Source organism: Lagopus muta, chromosome 6 (assembly GCF_023343835.1).
Source record: "Lagopus muta isolate bLagMut1 chromosome 6, bLagMut1 primary, whole genome shotgun sequence".
NCBI lineage: Eukaryota > Metazoa > Chordata > Aves > Galliformes > Phasianidae > Lagopus > Lagopus muta.
Window position 1 is genome coordinate 32,985,730 of NC_064438.1, and position 22,173 is coordinate 33,007,902.

Genomic DNA, 22,173 nt, shown 5'->3' on the forward strand with positions numbered 1-22,173 from the left:
TTTGAAGCATTCCATATATGATTAAAAATTTTTAAAGATACTTCAATAATTCTTAAAACATTACTTGTACTATTTTCATTCACTAATTCAAAGTCTTGATTTTCCTTCATTATGTAGAACGTGGAATCTTCAAACTCGGTAGGTGAGGAATACCCAAAATACGTAACAATAAAGGCGGGTCCAAGTAAAGTGAGGCATTAAATGATCATTCAGAAATGCCCTATTTCCTTGGTTGCTACTATACCTTGATTGTACATTAGATACAAAAAACAAACCAAGTAGTAGCCCAGAAAGCTCTGCAGCAATGTAATTTTTGTCTTCTGTACACTTTGAGTGATCAGAGCAACGACGAAAGATGTTAACAGTCTGAACCTTAACCAAGGGGCCAACCATTCCACACTGAACACACAGAAGAACACACCTGGCACCTGAAGATAAATGAGCACTGTCATTCATCTGCACCCAGCAGAAAGACTGGAACTGGTTTGTTTTTCAATTAAATGAAGCCCCACACTACAAAAGTTCTTCACATCAATTTCCTTAGAGAAGCTAAAACAGAAAATGCGTTTCAGAACAACCTCTAACACATTTAGTAACAGTTATTAAGTATTTTGAGCAGTATTAAAGAAGGCCCAAACTAAAAACTCCACAAATTTAGTACTTCAGTTACAAACAACTTCAAAGCAGTTGAGTCAATGCCACTTTTTGACTAAAGGAAAACAGAAAATAAAACTAAGGAAAAATGTTAATGGCTAGAATATTAAAACAAGAAAAAAAAACTCAAACAACTCAAAGCCATTATTAAAAACACACACACATTTATTGCCTGGAATGGTTGCACAAAAACATGGTTTAACTTGATTTCTAAAAAATAATAACTATTACAGTGATAATAAAAAGTTTCATAATAAAAAGTTTCAAGCATCATTCACCAATGTTTTAATTACAAATTGTTAATACACACAACACAGGAAGTAAAACGAAATACACAATTAAAGCTCAAAGAAGAAAAGAGATAACAGTCTTAAAACAGTGATTATTCAAACACACATTAAAAAAAAAAAAAGAAAAAGTACAGTTTAGTTTACTAATGCCGCGATAGTAACAGCATAAAACAAGGAACATGAAACTAGGATATTTCATACACAGAAAATTCAATCTATGACATAAGAGACATTGACGATTATCAAAAAAAAAAAACAACCAACAAGATCCTCCAAAAGTTCACATCCATAATGGAGCATAGTAAAACCTGAAAAAACAAAAACACAATTTAAAAAAAAAAGCAAACAAAAAGACACCACAAAATAAAACAAGGAAGCAAACAACACGAGGATGAGCAGCACACAGCCAGCGTGGGGTTGTACGCAGGCTCAGGGAGGGGTCATTCCCACAAGCTGGCTAGAGCAGCCGGCTGCGGTACTGCAGCCTCCCCAGACCTGCTTACAGGAGGGCGGGCTGCTCAGGGAACAGAGGGACCCAGGGCTCGTGACACACACCCCGAGTACAGGGCTGCCACGCCGGCACATGGCCAGCAGGACAGGCATCCGCGCAGGCACAGACCCGAGCCCTGGCTACAGGGCGGCCTTGGCCACGGAACTACCGCGCTACCGCTGCTCTGTCCTAAGGAAAAAAAGGGGCGAGACAAGAGGACACCCGCTCCACTCGCGGGACTGAGCGGGAACACCCCGCTGACTTAATGCATCAAGTCCTCCATTCCCCCCTGGGAAGCCAAAGCTAAGCTGCAGCCATTTCCAGGGAGGCCTACAAGGAAAGCTCAATCGCTCTGTCACCCACGCAAACGCAAACAAGGAAAGGAAGGGGAACACTCGCACACAGGTACGGCTTTCCAGAAGGGAAGGAGAACACAGCGTAGCCAATGACCAGGCAAAAAACCCGGATCCACGAGCAGCAGACAAGAGCCTCTGACCCACCCCCAGGCTGCACGGAGGCCACGGACCTCAACGTGCCAGGGAGTCTTTCTCAGGGGGCCAAGGGCCAAATGGCGCGACACGCACCCCAACTACAGGGCTGTCACGTTGGCAGGTCACCAGCAGGTAACCGCGCCGAGTGGCGGGAGGAAGGGTGGCAGGGAAAGGGCGCTACCCTGCTTACAGGGTGCCCTCGGGGTCCAGCGAGCTCCGTTTCCCACTCGGGTGCGGAGAGGTGGCTCTCGCCCTCCGTACAGGGGGCCACACTCCCCGGGCAGCCAAAGGAGCAACAAGGCAAAAGGCCAACTACAGCAAAAGACCCGAGCCCTGGTTGCAGGGAGGTCGCCCAGCACAAAGCCCACCTGGTCACCCAAGGGGCCGGCAAAGCTCTACTCTTATGTGACATGCTTTTGCCCAGGGAGCCTCTCTCTTTGCCCATCCGTAGTAGTCTCCTTCCTTCCTTCCTCTTCTTGCTCGCTCTTGCCTTGGTGTTCCACCTCCTGATTCTTCTTTCTTCACCAGCTGATCCTTCAGATGAAGGAGGCCACCCTTAGTCCCGAGGACCACCAACTGCCCCACCCAAAGGAAACAGGGAAGCAGATGCCCCGAGAGCCTCCCGCACACAACCACCCAGCCACAAGAGGCCCTACGTTCCCCACCCCCCAACTGACACAGAAGACAAACAAACAAACAAACACAAAAACACAACACACAACTTAAAGCAGATTTTCTCACCACATTGATGCACTGCGGAGATCCGGCTGGTGCTGCAGCAGGGCGCAGAGTCGGGCAGCCTGGGCAAACAGAGCTGGGCACACAAAGCAGCGGCCAAAGAGTCGGCTCGTCCCTGCTTACAGGGAGGCCCCAGCCACAGCTTCCATTGCAAAGTGCCTGGGACTCCAGCGCCACACGCCCTCACTTACAGGGAAGCCCCGGTCCCAAACCCTGAGGGAGGCTCCTTCTCTCCCAGTCAGGGGCACCCTCTAACAGGGCGGTCACCCCACACAGGCTGCCAGCAGAGCACAAAGGCTCCCACGCCCAGACCCCGATTACAGGCGGGCCCACAACACCCACGGAGCCACGGAGCTCGGTTTCCCCCACAGCAGCAGGAATGACTCTCGGCAGCCAGGCAGTGGGGTGGCAGGGCCAAAGGCCACGGTCACAATCCAGAAGTCCCAATTTCCAGGTAGGGTGCAAGCCCAGCCCCATGCCTCTGAAAGGCCGGGGACAGAGAGACCCACTTGAGTACAAGGGGTTCCTCAGAAATCATCTCACCAAGACCGGGTGGGGGGGCGCACAGCCCTGCTACAGGACAGCGCCCCACGCCTCACCATCTCCAAAGCGCCCCATGGAGCACGCAGCTCCTGCCAGCGCCCGAGCGACGGGCCGGCCCGCCCGGCTGCAGCACAGCACCACATCTCTGGGAGCCCAGGGAGCAACCTCGACCCACGCAGAAGGGAGGTCACCCCAACCTCAAGCAGCACCTCAACCTGCACCCTCTAACGGGCCAGGGAGGGGTCATTCCCACAAGCTGGCTAGAGCAGCCGGCTGCGGTACTGCAGCCTCCCCAGACCTGCTTACAGGAGGGCGGGCTGCTCAGGGAACAGAGGGACCCAGGGCTCGTGACACACACCCCGAGTACAGGGCTGCCACGCCGGCACATGGCCAGCAGGACAGGCATCCGCGCAGGCACAGACCCGAGCCCTGGCTACAGGGCGGCCTTGGCCACGGAACTACCGCGCTACCGCTGCTCTGTCCTAAGGAAAAAAAGGGGCGAGACAAGAGGACACCCGCTCCACTCGCGGGACTGAGCGGGAACACCCCGCTGACTTAATGCATCAAGTCCTCCATTCCCCCCTGGGAAGCCAAAGCTAAGCTGCAGCCATTTCCAGGGAGGCCTACAAGGAAAGCTCAATCGCTCTGTCACCCACGCAAACGCAAACAAGGAAAGGAAGGGGAACACTCGCACACAGGTACGGCTTTCCAGAAGGGAAGGAGAACACAGCGCAGCCAATGACCAGGCAAAAAACCCGGATCCACGAGCAGCAGACAAGAGCCTCTGACCCACCCCCAGGCTGCACGGAGGCCACGGACCTCAACGTGCCAGGGAGTCTTTCTCAGGGGGCCAAGGGCCAAATGGCGCGACACGCACCCCAACTACAGGGCTGTCACGTTGGCAGGTCACCAGCAGGTAACCGCGCCGAGTGGCGGGAGGAAGGGTGGCAGGGAAAGGGCGCTACCCTGCTTACAGGGTGCCCTCGGGGTCCAGCGAGCTCCGTTTCCCACTCGGGTGCGGAGAGGTGGCTCTCGCCCTCCGTACAGGGGGCCACACTCCCCGGGCAGCCAAAGGAGCAACAAGGCAAAAGGCCAACTACAGCAAAAGACCCGAGCCCTGGTTGCAGGGAGGTCGCCCAGCACAAAGCCCACCTGGTCACCCAAGGGGCCGGCAAAGCTCTACTCTTATGTGACATGCTTTTGCCCAGGGAGCCTCTCTCTTTGCCCATCCGTAGTAGTCTCCTTCCTTCCTTCCTCTTCTTGCTCGCTCTTGCCTTGGTGTTCCACCTCCTGATTCTTCTTTCTTCACCAGCTGATCCTTCAGATGAAGGAGGCCACCCTTAGTCCCGAGGACCACCAACTGCCCCACCCAAAGGAAACAGGGAAGCAGATGCCCCGAGAGCCTCCCGCACACAACCACCCAGCCACAAGAGGCCTTACGTTCCCCACCCCCCAACTGACACAGAAGACAAACAAACAAACAAACACAAAAACACAACACACAACTTAAAGCAGATTTTCTCACCACATTGATGCACTGCGGAGATCCGGCTGGTGCTGCAGCAGGGCGCAGAGTCGGGCAGCCTGGGCAAACAGAGCTGGGCACACAAAGCAGCGGCCAAAGAGTCGGCTCGTCCCTGCTTACAGGGAGGCCCCAGCCACAGCTTCCATTGCAAAGTGCCTGGGACTCCAGCGCCACACGCCCTCACTTACAGGGAAGCCCCGGTCCCAAACCCTGAGGGAGGCTCCTTCTCTCCCAGTCAGGGGCACCCTCTAACAGGGCGGTCACCCCACACAGGCTGCCAGCAGAGCACAAAGGCTCCCACGCCCAGACCCCGATTACAGGCGGGCCCACAACACCCACGGAGCCACGGAGCTCGGTTTCCCCCACAGCAGCAGGAATGACTCTCGGCAGCCAGGCAGTGGGGCGGCAGGGCCAAAGGCCACGGTCACAATCCAGAAGTCCCAATTTCCAGGTAGGGTGCAAGCCCAGCCCCATGCCTCTGAAAGGCCGGGGACAGAGAGACCCACTTGAGTACAAGGGGTTCCTCAGAAATCATCTCACCAAGACCGGGTGGGGGGGCGCACAGCCCTGCTACAGGACAGCGCCCCACGCCTCACCATCTCCAAAGCGCCCCATGGAGCACGCAGCTCCTGCCAATGCCCGAGCGACGGGCCGGCCCGCCCGGCTGCAGCACAGCACCACATCTCTGGGAGCCCAGGGAGCAACCTCGACCCACGCAGAAGGGAGGTCACCCCAACCTCAAGCAGCACCTCAACCTGCACCCTCTAATGGGCCAGGGAGGGGTCATTCCCACAAGCTGGCTAGAGCAGCCGGCTGCGGTACTGCAGCCTCCCCAGACCTGCTTACAGGAGGGCGGGCTGCTCAGGGAACAGAGGGACCCAGGGCTCGTGACACACACCCCGAGTACAGGGCTGCCACGCCGGCACATGGCCAGCAGGACAGGCATCCGCGCAGGCACAGACCCGAGCCCTGGCTACAGGGCGGCCTTGGCCACGGAACTACCACGCTACCGCTGCTCTGTCCTAAGGAAAAAAAGGGGCGAGACAAGAGGACACCCGCTCCACTCGCGGGACTGAGCGGGAACACCCCGCTGACTTAATGCATCAAGTCCTCCATTCCCCCCTGGGAAGCCAAAGCTAAGCTGCAGCCATTTCCAGGGAGGCCTACAAGGAAAGCTCAATCGCTCTGTCACCCACGCAAACGCAAACAAGGAAAGGAAGGGGAACACTCGCACACAGGTACGGCTTTCCAGAAGGGAAGGAGAACACAGCGCAGCCAATGACCAGGCAAAAAACCCGGATCCACGAGCAGCAGACAAGAGCCTCTGACCCACCCCCAGGCTGCACGGAGGCCACGGACCTCAACGTGCCAGGGAGTCTTTCTCAGGGGGCCAAGGGCCAAATGGCGCGATACACACCCCAACTACAGGGCTGTCACGTTGGCAGGTCACCAGCAGGTAACCGCGCCGAGTGGCGGGAGGAAGGGTGGCAGGGAAAGGGCGCTACCCTGCTTACAGGGTGCCCTCGGGGTCCAGCGAGCTCCGTTTCCCACTCGGGTGCGGAGAGGTGGCTCTCGCCCTCCGTACAGGGGGCCACACTCCCCGGGCAGCCAAAGGAGCAACAAGGCAAAAGGCCAACTACAGCAAAAGACCCGAGCCCTGGTTGCAGGGAGGTCGCCCAGCACAAAGCCCACCTGGTCACCCAAGGGGCCGGCAAAGCTCTACTCTTATGTGACATGCTTTTGCCCAGGGAGCCTCTCTCTTTGCCCATCCGTAGTAGTCTCCTTCCTTCCTTCCTCTTCTTGCTCGCTCTTGCCTTGGTGTTCCACCTCCTGATTCTTCTTTCTTCACCAGCTGATCCTTCAGATGAAGGAGGCCACCCTTAGTCCCGAGGACCACCAACTGCCTCACCCAAAGGAAACAGGGAAGCAGATGCCCCGAGAGCCTCCCGCACACAACCACCCAGCCACAAGAGGCCTTACGTTCCCCACCCCCCAACTGACACAGAAGACAAACAAACAAACAAACACAAAAACACAACACACAACTTAAAGCAGATTTTCTCACCACATTGATGCACTGCGGAGATCCGGCTGGTGCTGCAGCAGGGCGCAGAGTCGGGCAGCCTGGGCAAACAGAGCTGGGCACACAAAGCAGCGGCCAAAGAGTCGGCTCGTCCCTGCTTACAGGGAGGCCCCAGCCACAGCTTCCATTGCAAAGTGCCTGGGACTCCAGCGCCACACGCCCTCACTTACAGGGAAGCCCCGGTCCCAAACCCTGAGGGAGGCTCCTTCTCTCCCAGTCAGGGGCACCCTCTAACAGGGCGGTCACCCCACACAGGCTGCCAGCAGAGCACAAAGGCTCCCACGCCCAGACCCCGATTACAGGCGGGCCCACAACACCCACGGAGCCACGGAGCTCGGTTTCCCCCACAGCAGCAGGAATGACTCTCGGCAGCCAGGCAGTGGGGTGGCAGGGCCAAAGGCCACGGTCACAATCCAGAAGTCCCAATTTCCAGGTAGGGTGCAAGCCCAGCCCCATGCCTCTGAAAGGCCGGGGACAGAGAGACCCACTTGAGTACAAGGGGTTCCTCAGAAATCATCTCACCAAGACCGGGTGGGGGTGCGCACAGCCCTGCTACAGGACAGCGCCCCCACGCCTCACCATCTCCAAAGCGCCCCATGGAGCACGCAGCTCCTGCCAATGCCCGAGCGACGGGCCGGCCCGCCCGGCTGCAGCACAGCACCACATCTCTGGGAGCCCAGGGAGCAACCTCGACCCACGCAGAAGGGAGGTCACCCCAACCTCAAGCAGCACCTCAACCTGCACCCTCTAACGGGCCAGGGAGGGGTCATTCCCACAAGCTGGCTAGAGCAGCCGGCTGCGGTACTGCAGCCTCCCCAGACCTGCTTACAGGAGGGCGGGCTGCTCAGGGAACAGAGGGACCCAGGGCTCGTGACACACACCCCGAGTACAGGGCTGCCACGCCGGCACATGGCCAGCAGGACAGGCATCCGCGCAGGCACAGACCCGAGCCCTGGCTACAGGGCGGCCTTGGCCACGGAACTACCGCGCTACCGCTGCTCTGTCCTAAGGAAAAAAAGGGGCGAGACAAGAGGACACCCGCTCCACTCGCGGGACTGAGCGGGAACACCCCGCTGACTTAATGCATCAAGTCCTCCATTCCCCCCTGGGAAGCCAAAGCTAAGCTGCAGCCATTTCCAGGGAGGCCTACAAGGAAAGCTCAATCGCTCTGTCACCCACGCAAACGCAAACAAGGAAAGGAAGGGGAACACTCGCACACAGGTACGGCTTTCCAGAAGGGAAGGAGAACACAGCGCAGCCAATGACCAGGCAAAAAACCCGGATCCACGAGCAGCAGACAAGAGCCTCTGACCCACCCCCAGGCTGCACGGAGGCCACGGACCTCAACGTGCCAGGGAGTCTTTCTCAGGGGGCCAAGGGCCAAATGGCGCGACACGCACCCCAACTACAGGGCTGTCACGTTGGCAGGTCACCAGCAGGTAACCGCGCCGAGTGGCGGGAGGAAGGGTGGCAGGGAAAGGGCGCTACCCTGCTTACAGGGTGCCCTCGGGGTCCAGCGAGCTCCGTTTCCCACTCGGGTGCGGAGAGGTGGCTCTCGCCCTCCGTACAGGGGGCCACACTCCCCGGGCAGCCAAAGGAGCAACAAGGCAAAAGGCCAACTACAGCAAAAGACCCGAGCCCTGGTTGCAGGGAGGTCGCCCAGCACAAAGCCCACCTGGTCACCCAAGGGGCCGGCAAAGCTCTACTCTTATGTGACATGCTTTTGCCCAGGGAGCCTCTCTCTTTGCCCATCCGTAGTAGTCTCCTTCCTTCCTTCCTCTTCTTGCTCGCTCTTGCCTTGGTGTTCCACCTCCTGATTCTTCTTTCTTCACCAGCTGATCCTTCAGATGAAGGAGGCCACCCTTAGTCCGGAGGACCACCAACTGCCCCACCCAAAGGAAACAGGGAAGCAGATGCCCCGAGAGCCTCCCGCACACAACCACCCAGCCACAAGAGGCCCTACGTTCCCCACCCCCCAACTGACACAGAAGACAAACAAACAAACAAACACAAAAACACAACACACAACTTAAAGCAGATTTTCTCACCACATTGATGCACTGCGGAGATCCGGCTGGTGCTGCAGCAGGGCGCAGAGTCGGGCAGCCTGGGCAAACAGAGCTGGGCACACAAAGCAGCGGCCAAAGAGTCGGCTCGTCCCTGCTTACAGGGAGGCCCCAGCCACAGCTTCCATTGCAAAGTGCCTGGGACTCCAGCGCCACACGCCCTCACTTACAGGGAAGCCCCGGTCCCAAACCCTGAGGGAGGCTCCTTCTCTCCCAGTCAGGGGCACCCTCTAACAGGGCGGTCACCCCACACAGGCTGCCAGCAGAGCACAAAGGCTCCCACGCCCAGACCCCGATTACAGGCGGGCCCACAACACCCACGGAGCCACGGAGCTCGGTTTCCCCCACAGCAGCAGGAATGACTCTCGGCAGCCAGGCAGTGGGGTGGCAGGGCCAAAGGCCACGGTCACAATCCAGAAGTCCCAATTTCCAGGTAGGGTGCAAGCCCAGCCCCATGCCTCTGAAAGGCCGGGGACAGAGAGACCCACTTGAGTACAAGGGGTTCCTCAGAAATCATCTCACCAAGACCGGGTGGGGGGGCGCACAGCCCTGCTACAGGACAGCGCCCCACGCCTCACCATCTCCAAAGCGCCCCATGGAGCACGCAGCTCCTGCCAGCGCCCGAGCGACGGGCCGGCCCGCCCGGCTGCAGCACAGCACCACATCTCTGGGAGCCCAGGGAGCAACCTCGACCCACGCAGAAGGGAGGTCACCCCAACCTCAAGCAGCACCTCAACCTGCACCCTCTAACGGGCCAGGGAGGGGTCATTCCCACAAGCTGGCTAGAGCAGCCGGCTGCGGTACTGCAGCCTCCCCAGACCTGCTTACAGGAGGGCGGGCTGCTCAGGGAACAGAGGGACCCAGGGCTCGTGACACACACCCCGAGTACAGGGCTGCCACGCCGGCACATGGCCAGCAGGACAGGCATCCGCGCAGGCACAGACCCGAGCCCTGGCTACAGGGCGGCCTTGGCCACGGAACTACCGCGCTACCGCTGCTCTGTCCTAAGGAAAAAAAGGGGCGAGACAAGAGGACACCCGCTCCACTCGCGGGACTGAGCGGGAACACCCCGCTGACTTAATGCATCAAGTCCTCCATTCCCCCCTGGGAAGCCAAAGCTAAGCTGCAGCCATTTCCAGGGAGGCCTACAAGGAAAGCTCAATCGCTCTGTCACCCACGCAAACGCAAACAAGGAAAGGAAGGGGAACACTCGCACACAGGTACGGCTTTCCAGAAGGGAAGGAGAACACAGCGCAGCCAATGACCAGGCAAAAAACCCGGATCCACGAGCAGCAGACAAGAGCCTCTGACCCACCCCCAGGCTGCACGGAGGCCACGGACCTCAACGTGCCAGGGAGTCTTTCTCAGGGGGCCAAGGGCCAAATGGCGCGACACGCACCCCAACTACAGGGCTGTCACGTTGGCAGGTCACCAGCAGGTAACCGCGCCGAGTGGCGGGAGGAAGGGTGGCAGGGAAAGGGCGCTACCCTGCTTACAGGGTGCCCTCGGGGTCCAGCGAGCTCCGTTTCCCACTCGGGTGCGGAGAGGTGGCTCTCGCCCTCCGTACAGGGGGCCACACTCCCCGGGCAGCCAAAGAAGCAACAAGGCAAAAGGCCAACTACAGCAAAAGACCCGAGCCCTGGTTGCAGGGAGGTCGCCCAGCACAAAGCCCACCTGGTCACCCAAGGGGCCGGCAAAGCTCTACTCTTATGTGACATGCTTTTGCCCAGGGAGCCTCTCTCTTTGCCCATCCGTAGTAGTCTCCTTCCTTCCTTCCTCTTCTTGCTCGCTCTTGCCTTGGTGTTCCACCTCCTGATTCTTCTTTCTTCACCAGCTGATCCTTCAGATGAAGGAGGCCACCCTTAGTCCCGAGGACCACCAACTGCCCCACCCAAAGGAAACAGGGAAGCAGATGCCCCGAGAGCCTCCCGCACACAACCACCCAGCCACAAGAGGCCTTACGTTCCCCACCCCCCAACTGACACAGAAGACAAACAAACAAACAAACACAAAAACACAACACACAACTTAAAGCAGATTTTCTCACCACATTGATGCACTGCGGAGATCCGGCTGGTGCTGCAGCAGGGCGCAGAGTCGGGCAGCCTGGGCAAACAGAGCTGGGCACACAAAGCAGCGGCCAAAGAGTCGGCTCGTCCCTGCTTACAGGGAGGCCCCAGCCACAGCTTCCATTGCAAAGTGCCTGGGACTCCAGCGCCACACGCCCTCACTTACAGGGAAGCCCCGGTCCCAAACCCTGAGGGAGGCTCCTTCTCTCCCAGTCAGGGGCACCCTCTAACAGGGCGGTCACCCCACACAGGCTGCCAGCAGAGCACAAAGGCTCCCACGCCCAGACCCCGATTACAGGCGGGCCCACAACACCCACGGAGCCACGGAGCTCGGTTTCCCCCACAGCAGCAGGAATGACTCTTGGCAGCCAGGCAGTGGGGTGGCAGGGCCAAAGGCCACGGTCACAATCCAGAAGTCCCAATTTCCAGGTAGGGTGCAAGCCCAGCCCCATGCCTCTGAAAGGCCGGGGACAGAGAGACCCACTTGAGTACAAGGGGTTCCTCAGAAATCATCTCACCAAGACCGGGTGGGGGGGCGCACAGCCCTGCTACAGGACAGCGCCCCACGCCTCACCATCTCCAAAGCGCCCCATGGAGCACGCAGCTCCTGCCAATGCCCGAGCGACGGGCCGGCCCGCCCGGCTGCAGCACAGCACCACATCTCTGGGAGCCCAGGGAGCAACCTCGACCCACGCAGAAGGGAGGTCACCCCAACCTCAAGCAGCACCTCAACCTGCACCCTCTAATGGGCCAGGGAGGGGTCATTCCCACAAGCTGGCTAGAGCAGCCGGCTGCGGTACTGCAGCCTCCCCAGACCTGCTTACAGGAGGGCGGGCTGCTCAGGGAACAGAGGGACCCAGGGCTCGTGACACACACCCCGAGTACAGGGCTGCCACGCCGGCACATGGCCAGCAGGACAGGCATCCGCGCAGGCACAGACCCGAGCCCTGGCTACAGGGCGGCCTTGGCCACGGAACTACCGCGCTACCGCTGCTCTGTCCTAAGGAAAAAAAGGGGCGAGACAAGAGGACACCCGCTCCACTCGCGGGACTGAGCGGGAACACCCCGCTGACTTAATGCATCAAGTCCTCCATTCCCCCCTGGGAAGCCAAAGCTAAGCTGCAGCCATTTCCAGGGAGGCCTACAAGGAAAGCTCAATCGCTCTGTCACCCACGCAAACGCAAACAAGGAAAGGAAGGGGAACACTCGCACACAGGTACGGCTTTCCAGAAGGGAAGGAGAACACAGCGCAGCCAATGACCAGGCAAAAAACCCGGATCCACGAGCAGCAGACAAGAGCCTCTGACCCACCCCCAGGCTGCACGGAGGCCACGGACCTCAACGTGCCAGGGAGTCTTTCTCAGGGGGCCAAGGGCCAAATGGCGCGACACGCACCCCAACTACAGGGCTGTCACGTTGGCAGGTCACCAGCAGGTAACCGCGCCGAGTGGCGGGAGGAAGGGTGGCAGGGAAAGGGCGCTACCCTGCTTACAGGGTGCCCTCGGGGTCCAGCGAGCTCCGTTTCCCACTCGGGTGCGGAGAGGTGGCTCTCGCCCTCCGTACAGGGGGCCACACTCCCCGGGCAGCCAAAGGAGCAACAAGGCAAAAGGCCAACTACAGCAAAAGACCCGAGCCCTGGTTGCAGGGAGGTCGCCCAGCACAAAGCCCACCTGGTCACCCAAGGGGCCGGCAAAGCTCTACTCTTATGTGACATGCTTTTGCCCAGGGAGCCTCTCTCTTTGCCCATCCGTAGTAGTCTCCTTCCTTCCTTCCTCTTCTTGCTCGCTCTTGCCTTGGTGTTCCACCTCCTGATTCTTCTTTCTTCACCAGCTGATCCTTCAGATGAAGGAGGCCACCCTTAGTCCCGAGGACCACCAACTGCCCCACCCAAAGGAAACAGGGAAGCAGATGCCCCGAGAGCCTCCCGCACACAACCACCCAGCCACAAGAGGCCCTACGTTCCCCACCCCCCAACTGACACAGAAGACAAACAAACAAACAAACACAAAAACACAACACACAACTTAAAGCAGATTTTCTCACCACATTGATGCACTGCGGAGATCCGGCTGGTGCTGCAGCAGGGTGCAGAGTCGGGCAGCCTGGGCAAACAGAGCTGGGCACACAAAGCAGCGGCCAAAGAGTCGGCTCGTCCCTGCTTACAGGGAGGCCCCAGCCACAGCTTCCATTGCAAAGTGCCTGGGACTCCAGCGCCACACGCCCTCACTTACAGGGAAGCCCCGGTCCCAAACCCTGAGGGAGGCTCCTTCTCTCCCAGTCAGGGGCACCCTCTAACAGGGCGGTCACCCCACACAGGCTGCCAGCAGAGCACAAAGGCTCCCACGCCCAGACCCCGATTACAGGCGGGCCCACAACACCCACGGAGCCACGGAGCTCGGTTTCCCCCACAGCAGCAGGAATGACTCTTGGCAGCCAGGCAGTGGGGCGGCAGGGCCAAAGGCCACGGTCACAATCCAGAAGTCCCAATTTCCAGGTAGGGTGCAAGCCCAGCCCCATGCCTCTGAAAGGCCGGGGACAGAGAGACCCACTTGAGTACAAGGGGTTCCTCAGAAATCATCTCACCAAGACCGGGTGGGGGGGCGCACAGCCCTGCTACAGGACAGCGCCCCACGCCTCACCATCTCCAAAGCGCCCCATGGAGCACGCAGCTCCTGCCAATGCCCGAGCGACGGGCCGGCCCGCCCGGCTGCAGCACAGCACCACATCTCTGGGAGCCCAGGGAGCAACCTCGACCCACGCAGAAGGGAGGTCACCCCAACCTCAAGCAGCACCTCAACCTGCACCCTCTAATGGGCCAGGGAGGGGTCATTCCCACAAGCTGGCTAGAGCAGCCGGCTGCGGTACTGCAGCCTCCCCAGACCTGCTTACAGGAGGGCGGGCTGCTCAGGGAACAGAGGGACCCAGGGCTCGTGACACACACCCCGAGTACAGGGCTGCCACGCCGGCACATGGCCAGCAGGACAGGCATCCGCGCAGGCACAGACCCGAGCCCTGGCTACAGGGCGGCCTTGGCCACGGAACTACCGCGCTACCGCTGCTCTGTCCTAAGGAAAAAAAGGGGCGAGACAAGAGGACACCCGCTCCACTCGCGGGACTGAGCGGGAACACCCCGCTGACTTAATGCATCAAGTCCTCCATTCCCCCCTGGGAAGCCAAAGCTAAGCTGCAGCCATTTCCAGGGAGGCCTACAAGGAAAGCTCAATCGCTCTGTCACCCACGCAAACGCAAACAAGGAAAGGAAGGGGAACACTCGCACACAGGTACGGCTTTCCAGAAGGGAAGGAGAACACAGCGCAGCCAATGACCAGGCAAAAAACCCGGATCCACGAGCAGCAGACAAGAGCCTCTGACCCACCCCCAGGCTGCACGGAGGCCACGGACCTCAACGTGCCAGGGAGTCTTTCTCAGGGGGCCAAGGGCCAAATGGCGCGACACGCACCCCAACTACAGGGCTGTCACGTTGGCAGGTCACCAGCAGGTAACCGCGCCGAGTGGCGGGAGGAAGGGTGGCAGGGAAAGGGCGCTACCCTGCTTACAGGGTGCCCTCGGGGTCCAGCGAGCTCCGTTTCCCACTCGGGTGCGGAGAGGTGGCTCTCGCCCTCCGTACAGGGGGCCACACTCCCCGGGCAGCCAAAGGAGCAACAAGGCAAAAGGCCAACTACAGCAAAAGACCCGAGCCCTGGTTGCAGGGAGGTCGCCCAGCACAAAGCCCACCTGGTCACCCAAGGGGCCGGCAAAGCTCTACTCTTATGTGACATGCTTTTGCCCAGGGAGCCTCTCTCTTTGCCCATCCGTAGTAGTCTCCTTCCTTCCTTCCTCTTCTTGCTCGCTCTTGCCTTGGTGTTCCACCTCCTGATTCTTCTTTCTTCACCAGCTGATCCTTCAGATGAAGGAGGCCACCCTTAGTCCCGAGGACCACCAACTGCCCCACCCAAAGGAAACAGGGAAGCAGATGCCCCGAGAGCCTCCCGCACACAACCACCCAGCCACAAGAGGCCCTACGTTCCCCACCCCCCAACTGACACAGAAGACAAACAAACAAACAAACACAAAAACACAACACACAACTTAAAGCAGATTTTCTCACCACATTGATGCACTGCGGAGATCCGGCTGGTGCTGCAGCAGGGTGCAGAGTCGGGCAGCCTGGGCAAACAGAGCTGGGCACACAAAGCAGCGGCCAAAGAGTCGGCTCGTCCCTGCTTACAGGGAGGCCCCAGCCACAGCTTCCATTGCAAAGTGCCTGGGACTCCAGCGCCACACGCCCTCACTTACAGGGAAGCCCCGGTCCCAAACCCTGAGGGAGGCTCCTTCTCTCCCAGTCAGGGGCACCCTCTAACAGGGCGGTCACCCCACACAGGCTGCCAGCAGAGCACAAAGGCTCCCACGCCCAGACCCCGATTACAGGCGGGCCCACAACACCCACGGAGCCACGGAGCTCGGTTTCCCCCACAGCAGCAGGAATGACTCTCGGCAGCCAGGCAGTGGGGTGGCAGGGCCAAAGGCCACGGTCACAATCCAGAAGTCCCAATTTCCAGGTAGGGTGCAAGCCCAGCCCCATGCCTCTGAAAGGCCGGGGACAGAGAGACCCACTTGAGTACAAGGGGTTCCTCAGAAATCATCTCACCAAGACCGGGTGGGGGGGCGCACAGCCCTGCTACAGGACAGCGCCCCACGCCTCACCATCTCCAAAGCGCCCCATGGAGCACGCAGCTCCTGCCAATGCCCGAGCGACGGGCCGGCCCGCCCGGCTGCAGCACAGCACCACATCTCTGGGAGCCCAGGGAGCAACCTCGACCCACGCAGAAGGGAGGTCACCCCAACCTCAAGCAGCACCTCAACCTGCACCCTCTAATGGGCCAGGGAGGGGTCATTCCCACAAGCTGGCTAGAGCAGCCGGCTGCGGTACTGCAGCCTCCCCAGACCTGCTTACAGGAGGGCGGGCTGCTCAGGGAACAGAGGGACCCAGGGCTCGTGACACACACCCCGAGTACAGGGCTGCCACGCCGGCACATGGCCAGCAGGACAGGCATCCGCGCAGGCACAGACCCGAGCCCTGGCTACAGGGCGGCCTTGGCCACGGAACTACCGCGCTACCGCTGCTCTGTCCTAAGGAAAAAAAGGGGCGAGACAAGAGGACACCCGCTCCACTCGCGGGACTGAGCGGGAACACCCCGCTGACTTAATGCATCAAGTCCTCCATTCCCCCCTGGGAAGCCAAAGCTAAGCTGCAGCCATTTCCAGGGAGGCCTACAAGGAAAGCTCAATCGCTCTGTCACCCACGCAAACGCAAACAAGGAAAGGAAGGGGAACACTCGCACACAGGTACGGCTTTCCAGAAGGGAAGGAGAACACAGCGCAGCCAATGACCAGGCAAAAAACCCGGATCCACGAGCAGCAGACAAGAGCCTCTGACCCACCCCCAGGCTGCACGGAGGCCACGGACCTCAACGTGCCAGGGAGTCTTTCTCAGGGGGCCAAGGGCCAAATGGCGCGACACGCACCCCAACTACAGGGCTGTCACGTTGGCAGGTCACCAGCAGGTAACCGCGCCGAGTGGCGGGAGGAAGGGTGGCAGGGAAAGGGCGCTACCCTGCTTACAGGGTGCCCTCGGGGTCCAGCGAGCTCCGTTTCCCACTCGGGTGCGGAGAGGTGGCTCTCGCCCTCCGTACAGGGGGCCACACTCCCCGGGCAGCCAAAGGAGCAACAAGGCAAAAGGCCAACTACAGCAAAAGACCCGAGCCCTGGTTGCAGGGAGGTCGCCCAGCACAAAGCCCACCTGGTCACCCAAGGGGCCGGCAAAGCTCTACTCTTATGTGACATGCTTTTGCCCAGGGAGCCTCTCTCTTTGCCCATCCGTAGTAGTCTCCTTCCTTCCTTCCTCTTCTTGCTCGCTCTTGCCTTGGTGTTCCACCTCCTGATTCTTCTTTCTTCACCAGCTGATCCTTCAGATGAAGGAGGCCACCCTTAGTCCCGAGGACCACCAACTGCCCCAGCTGATTGCAGAATGTAATCACATTTTTTCCTCAGTAGTATTGCTATATTTTCCCAGGTAGTTAAGCCACTACATGTTTTGTGAAGTGTGTGTCTTTTTATTTCTCTGGCAGTTCTTTCTAGCATGGAGGTTACTGCTTTTCTCTTTCCTCAGTCCAGGAATGGCAGTTCTTATTTCAGGTACCCATCACCCCTTGATACGTATTTGTCTCATTGCCCTCACATCCTCTCTAGCGACAGCCCATGCTTTTGCTCAAATGCAGCGCTTCTCACTCTATAACGTGCAAGTCTCTCCACTTTCCTCAGGTACTTTTCAGTCTGAGAGCTCCGTTTCTCTTCCTAGCCTCATGTGCTACTCGGTGAGGAAACGGCATTTTTTTCTGCCCGGGAACATTGATCTTTGCTCCCGTCAGGCGCTGCTGTGCCCGACTTCCCGTCCTCCCTCACCGTACCCCTCGTCCGTCAGTCACTCAGCCCGCGCATTTTTCCCGCCTCTCCTCCCTCACACACGGCGCTCCTCAGCCCGAGAACTATTCCCGCCGCCTCCCCTCTTCAGCCACCCCTCAGCGCACGAACGATTCTCACCTCTCCTCCCTCACTCCTAGCGCTCCTCAGCCTAGGAACGATTCCCGCCTCCACTCACACTCCAGCAAAGCTCCTGAAGCCCAGGAACGACTCCAGCCTCCCCCGCCCATCCCCTCAGGCGCCCATCAGCCCAGGAACGATTCCCATCTCCCACCCCCTCTCACGTCCCCCTCAGCTAGGAACGACACCCACCTCCGCCACCTCTCAACCCACCAGCCTTCCTTGGCGACTCTGTGTCACTCTTTCCTGTTCTACGCCATCCTGCCCCGCCGCCGCCGCCACCCTCCTTCCTTCAAGCCCAGCAGCAATAGTACTTGTCCCCTCACCTTAGACCGGACAGCTTTTTTCTGGCTTCCGCTTCGAACGTTCACCCGCCTGTCGCACTCTGAGGAAAACAGCTGTCGCTCACCTGCCCGTCGTGCGCCAGGTGTCCCACTGCCTGCCAGCCAATAGGAGCAAAGAACGCAGCTCTTACTTCCCGCTTTTTTTTTTTTTTTTAATGAAAAAAATCTCATTGCACCGTTTGCGCCTTTTTCATTTGGATGCAGCTGGGTCGGGGTTATCTGAAGGTTATCTCACCTCAGAGCAGGGCCGCCTCACAGGTGGTCTCGTCTCATAAACCGAGCACTCTCTCGGAGCTTTTCTTCTCTTCTGGTGTTTATTTGCTTTGTTGCATCGACTTCCTAGGTGTCTGCCCCTATAGGGAAGATCCCTTCTGAACTTTGAAATATTGCTACAGTGAAAAAAATATGAAAACAGATGATGCCTAATGGCCCCATCTCACCTAGTTAAACACTTAGCAGACAGATTGTATCTCATTGTAGCCATTTATTTCTGGAGTTTGATCTGCAGTTCCACTTTTACCACCCCCTGGTCAGGGCACAGCAGTGTCTGAGCAGCTCCTTGCGTTAACAGCACACAGCTGGGATATGGGCGCAGCTGCACTTCTTTCACCTGTTTATAGCCTGATAGAAACACAGTAAGGTGCACATTAAATATATTATGAAAGTATTTTTAACTATCATGAGAAATACAATTTTTATTTATTTGTTTGTTTGTTTATTTATTTATTTAGGAGTAGATGAGAGAAAAATTGTAAGTTTCAATATAGAATTTTTGTAGCTGCAAGGCATGGAGTGATGTGTTATCTTCTCTGAGAATTATAAAAATCTGGTGAAAATAGTGGTAAATGTGGCTTCTTAACTTTTTTCATAATTTAGTTTGAAAAAATAACTCTCTTTTTTTTTTTTTTTTTCTCTAAGAATTGAATTGAACATTCTTTCTTCCTGAGACGTCTTCGTAATTTTTATGTGCTTTGACTTGCTTACTAACTAGTTTATGTATTTAGATATTCTTAGCACAAGGAAGTCCTTAAGAAAGTCTTTCTTAATAACTAACAGCTTAATTTTCTATAAACTAAGATCAGTATTTCATAGAAAATACTGTTCTTTTTATGGCTTCTTTTTTTAAAAATATATATTTATTTAAAAAACCTTACATTTCTTAGGTTTACTCTAAAATAAAAAATTGTTTCAACCTTTCTACCAGTCATATTTCATAGATACTTTGCCTTTTTGATCATATTCTTCAGGACTGACTCCAGTACCAAAAGCATTACTCCCCAAACTGATCAAAATTATCCATGAGACCTCATCAAGTAAAAGAGCAGAATTATTTGTATATGTAAAGTAATTGCATTACAGTGATTATATGACTATACAAGCCAGCAGTTTAACTTTTCAGATTTCCTGATCACCTACTTGTTTCCCATCTTGTATTTACTATCACTTTTTTGAGAATGGTAATTTGTTCTCATCAAACTGAATGCTATTTTTTTTTTTGTTTGTTTGTTTTTGTGTGTGTTACACAGTTTCTCCAGTCTATCGAGATCAGTTGTTTCAGAAGTATGTCATCCATCTCAATTTGTGTGTAGACTTTGTGTAAACCTACATTATATTTCAGCCATCAGGCAGGTAATGTTAGTGCTGACCAGAACAGGATTTGGGACAGACTTTCTATTAACCAGTGGTTATTAGCACATGATTTTTAACTGTTTCTCTAGCCACATGGTGATTTTACAAAAATATTTGCTAACAAAAAATAGTATGTGAAACCACTCATTCTATCATTAAAATTACTTATCCTGCTTTATGCCATATCTATATAGATCAATCATTGATTAGAAGAGAAAGTTTATTTGTCTTGACAAGTGTTCTTTTTACAAATCCATTTCAGCTGCTTCTTCACCTTGCTATCCTCTATGCTCATAAGTAAGTTGCTTAATAATTTATTCTACCATCTTTTTGGGCAACAAAGTTCACCTGTCTAGTCTGTAATCTTCTCATTTTAGTATTTTAAGGTAGCTTAATTAAGCATCGGAACATTGTCATGTTGCTAGTATACACCGCGGGGGGAAAAAAAAAAAAGAAAAAAAAAGATTGTTATCTACCTACAGTGTCTATGATTCAGTGAATCTGGTGTTTTAAACTGATGGAGAAATTTACAGGAAACTGCTTTGAACAATGTGTCGCAGGGACATAGCCTGAAAGGAAAAAGGGAGATTGACCTAAAACATTTTGGAAGTAAGGGAAAGTCTCCTAGCCAGGGATTCTGACTTTGGATAAGGCTCTTAGTATGTGCCTGGCACTTGCATGAGTCTGGCACCTCCATCAGTTTGTCAGATAGATCAATTTATGAGCCTGACTATACAAACTGAGAAGTATTTACAATGGCTTTACCTTTACACAAAATGGGAAACAACGATATACAGACCATAATTTTATTGACAAATGTAGTTCTGCATATTTTATGGGAGAAGTTTGTCACTTTATCACTGTGATAAGTTTTCTGTGTCCATTCTGAACAATGGAATCACTGTAAATTGTAAAGAAAGATCAAATTTTCTGATTAAAAGGTAAGGAAAAACTATTTCATTAAAATACTATTTTAACAATTTCAGTAGTGGTACTAATCCCCCATTTTATACCAAACTTGGCATAAAAGCATACATTTGTATATCAATATACTAACACATTTTAAAAACATATGCTAATCTTGAATATATGCTAGAATTCTTCAGTCATAAAATTAGGTTTTACGATGTACTGTGAGAAATTAATGCAATTTATGAAATGTGCTTCATTAACATTTACGGCTCTGAGGCAATTTTTGATGATGTGTAGTTTCTTAGTATCTGTGGGACCACTGTCAATAAGCATTGAGTGCAAGCAATGCATGTCCTGTAACCAGGTTTCAAAGACTTGATCAGTGAATTTGTCATAGAAATGCAAACAATCTTATTTAATTTATTGTTACTTTTGCTTATAGAATTGTTTAAGTAAAATCAAGTTAAACATGGAATTTACTTTATGGTCAGGGAGTTGAAACTACACAGAAGAGATTTAGTAGAGCATTCAATTTGCATAAATACAGAATTATCTTTGACAAGAAGATTCAGAGATATTCAAGATTTAAGCCAGTTTTGCACTTTAAAAATCATGCATGTTAGACATCTCTAGAATTAGATACCTCATTAATGCTGTTGAATGATATGAAAGCCTGCATTCTGAAAAAAAAAAAATAAAGAAACAAACAAAAAAACCCTTCAAAAGTACTTAAAGTCAGAAAAACAGAACTCCATTTGCAAAGAGCATTATAAAAACAAGATTCAGAATGAAAACTTTATGAAATAAATTTTGAAGAAATCTAGAACGAACAGAAGAAGGATTTTTGTTTTTGGGAGTGGCATGTGATATTTATCTAGATTATTTTACCATTATGTCCTTACTGTTGCCTCCAGACTAGGATTTTTTGCTTTGACTGAATGATGTTAATTAACAAATGCGTAGCACACTGTAAGAAAATATTGTCCTGTATAAAAAGAAGAAACTCTGTGGCCCTTTGAAAGTAAACAGTGCAGATTGATCATGTTTCTGAATTACTGGCTGAATCCAAGACCTGGAATAAAAATAACTAGATGGATAAAAATCTGCCAGGATTTTATGGCATATTGTTCACGTTTCTCTTTCCCTGAAATGTTCTTATTCAGAACAATTAATTTTTTATTACAGTAAGTAAACTGAGGTAAAATTCAAGAAAAAAAAGAAATCAATTCAAAACTACATTTTTGGGCCTTCGAAATAGCTTTTATGGATAGGTCAAATTCTGAGGAGAAGCTATCTCTAAGTGCCATATTTCAATGCATTTACTTACAATCTAGACAGTTTCCAGTGGATGAAAGCTCATGAATGGATTTGGTGCTTAGGCTAAGACTATCCAACTTGGACATTTTGTGACTAAGTCAGTGGTGGTTTCTGTTTACAATGTATTTGCAATAACTGTTTATATCCTAAATGCTTTAATATTATTGTATCATACTGGTATTTCACGTTACAGTCCTAATGTAGAAAGAAAAAAGGAGAAAGCCTCTGTATTTGTTCAGAAAAATGAATATATAGCTATTTTTTGTTAGTAGAATTTCTTAAGTGTGACAATCACTACTTGAGCCAATTGAAATGTTAGATGTTACTGCTAGGTAGTATTTTTCTTATCATTTTTAGGTAAATATGTTCTCACTCACTAAAATATTGTGTTTTAGACAGACTGAAAGTATTCACATTTCAAA

At 54.3% G+C, this 22,173-nt stretch overlaps 1 long non-coding RNA gene across 17 annotated transcripts; it reads right to left on the reverse strand.

Moving 5' to 3' along the window:
• Nucleotides 1–2,206: 2,206 nt before the first annotated feature.
• Nucleotides 2,207–18,268, reverse strand: LOC125695244 (uncharacterized). 17 transcript variants are annotated; one of them, XR_007377896.1, is made up of 7 exons: nt 18,129–18,268; nt 17,876–17,988; nt 16,750–16,966; nt 15,058–15,130; nt 14,685–14,850; nt 12,993–13,065; nt 6,334–6,589 (listed from the first exon to the last, which is right to left on the reverse strand). It is a non-coding gene; the product is annotated as an uncharacterized LOC125695244 (long non-coding RNA). The 17 variants fall into 17 exon arrangements; XR_007377894.1 differs by lacking the exons at nt 6,334–6,589; nt 18,129–18,268 and adding an exon at nt 2,207–2,459 and having other exon boundaries at nt 17,876–18,009; XR_007377895.1 differs by lacking the exons at nt 6,334–6,589; nt 18,129–18,268 and adding an exon at nt 4,272–4,524 and having other exon boundaries at nt 17,876–18,009.
• Nucleotides 18,269–22,173: the final 3,905 nt, after the last annotated feature.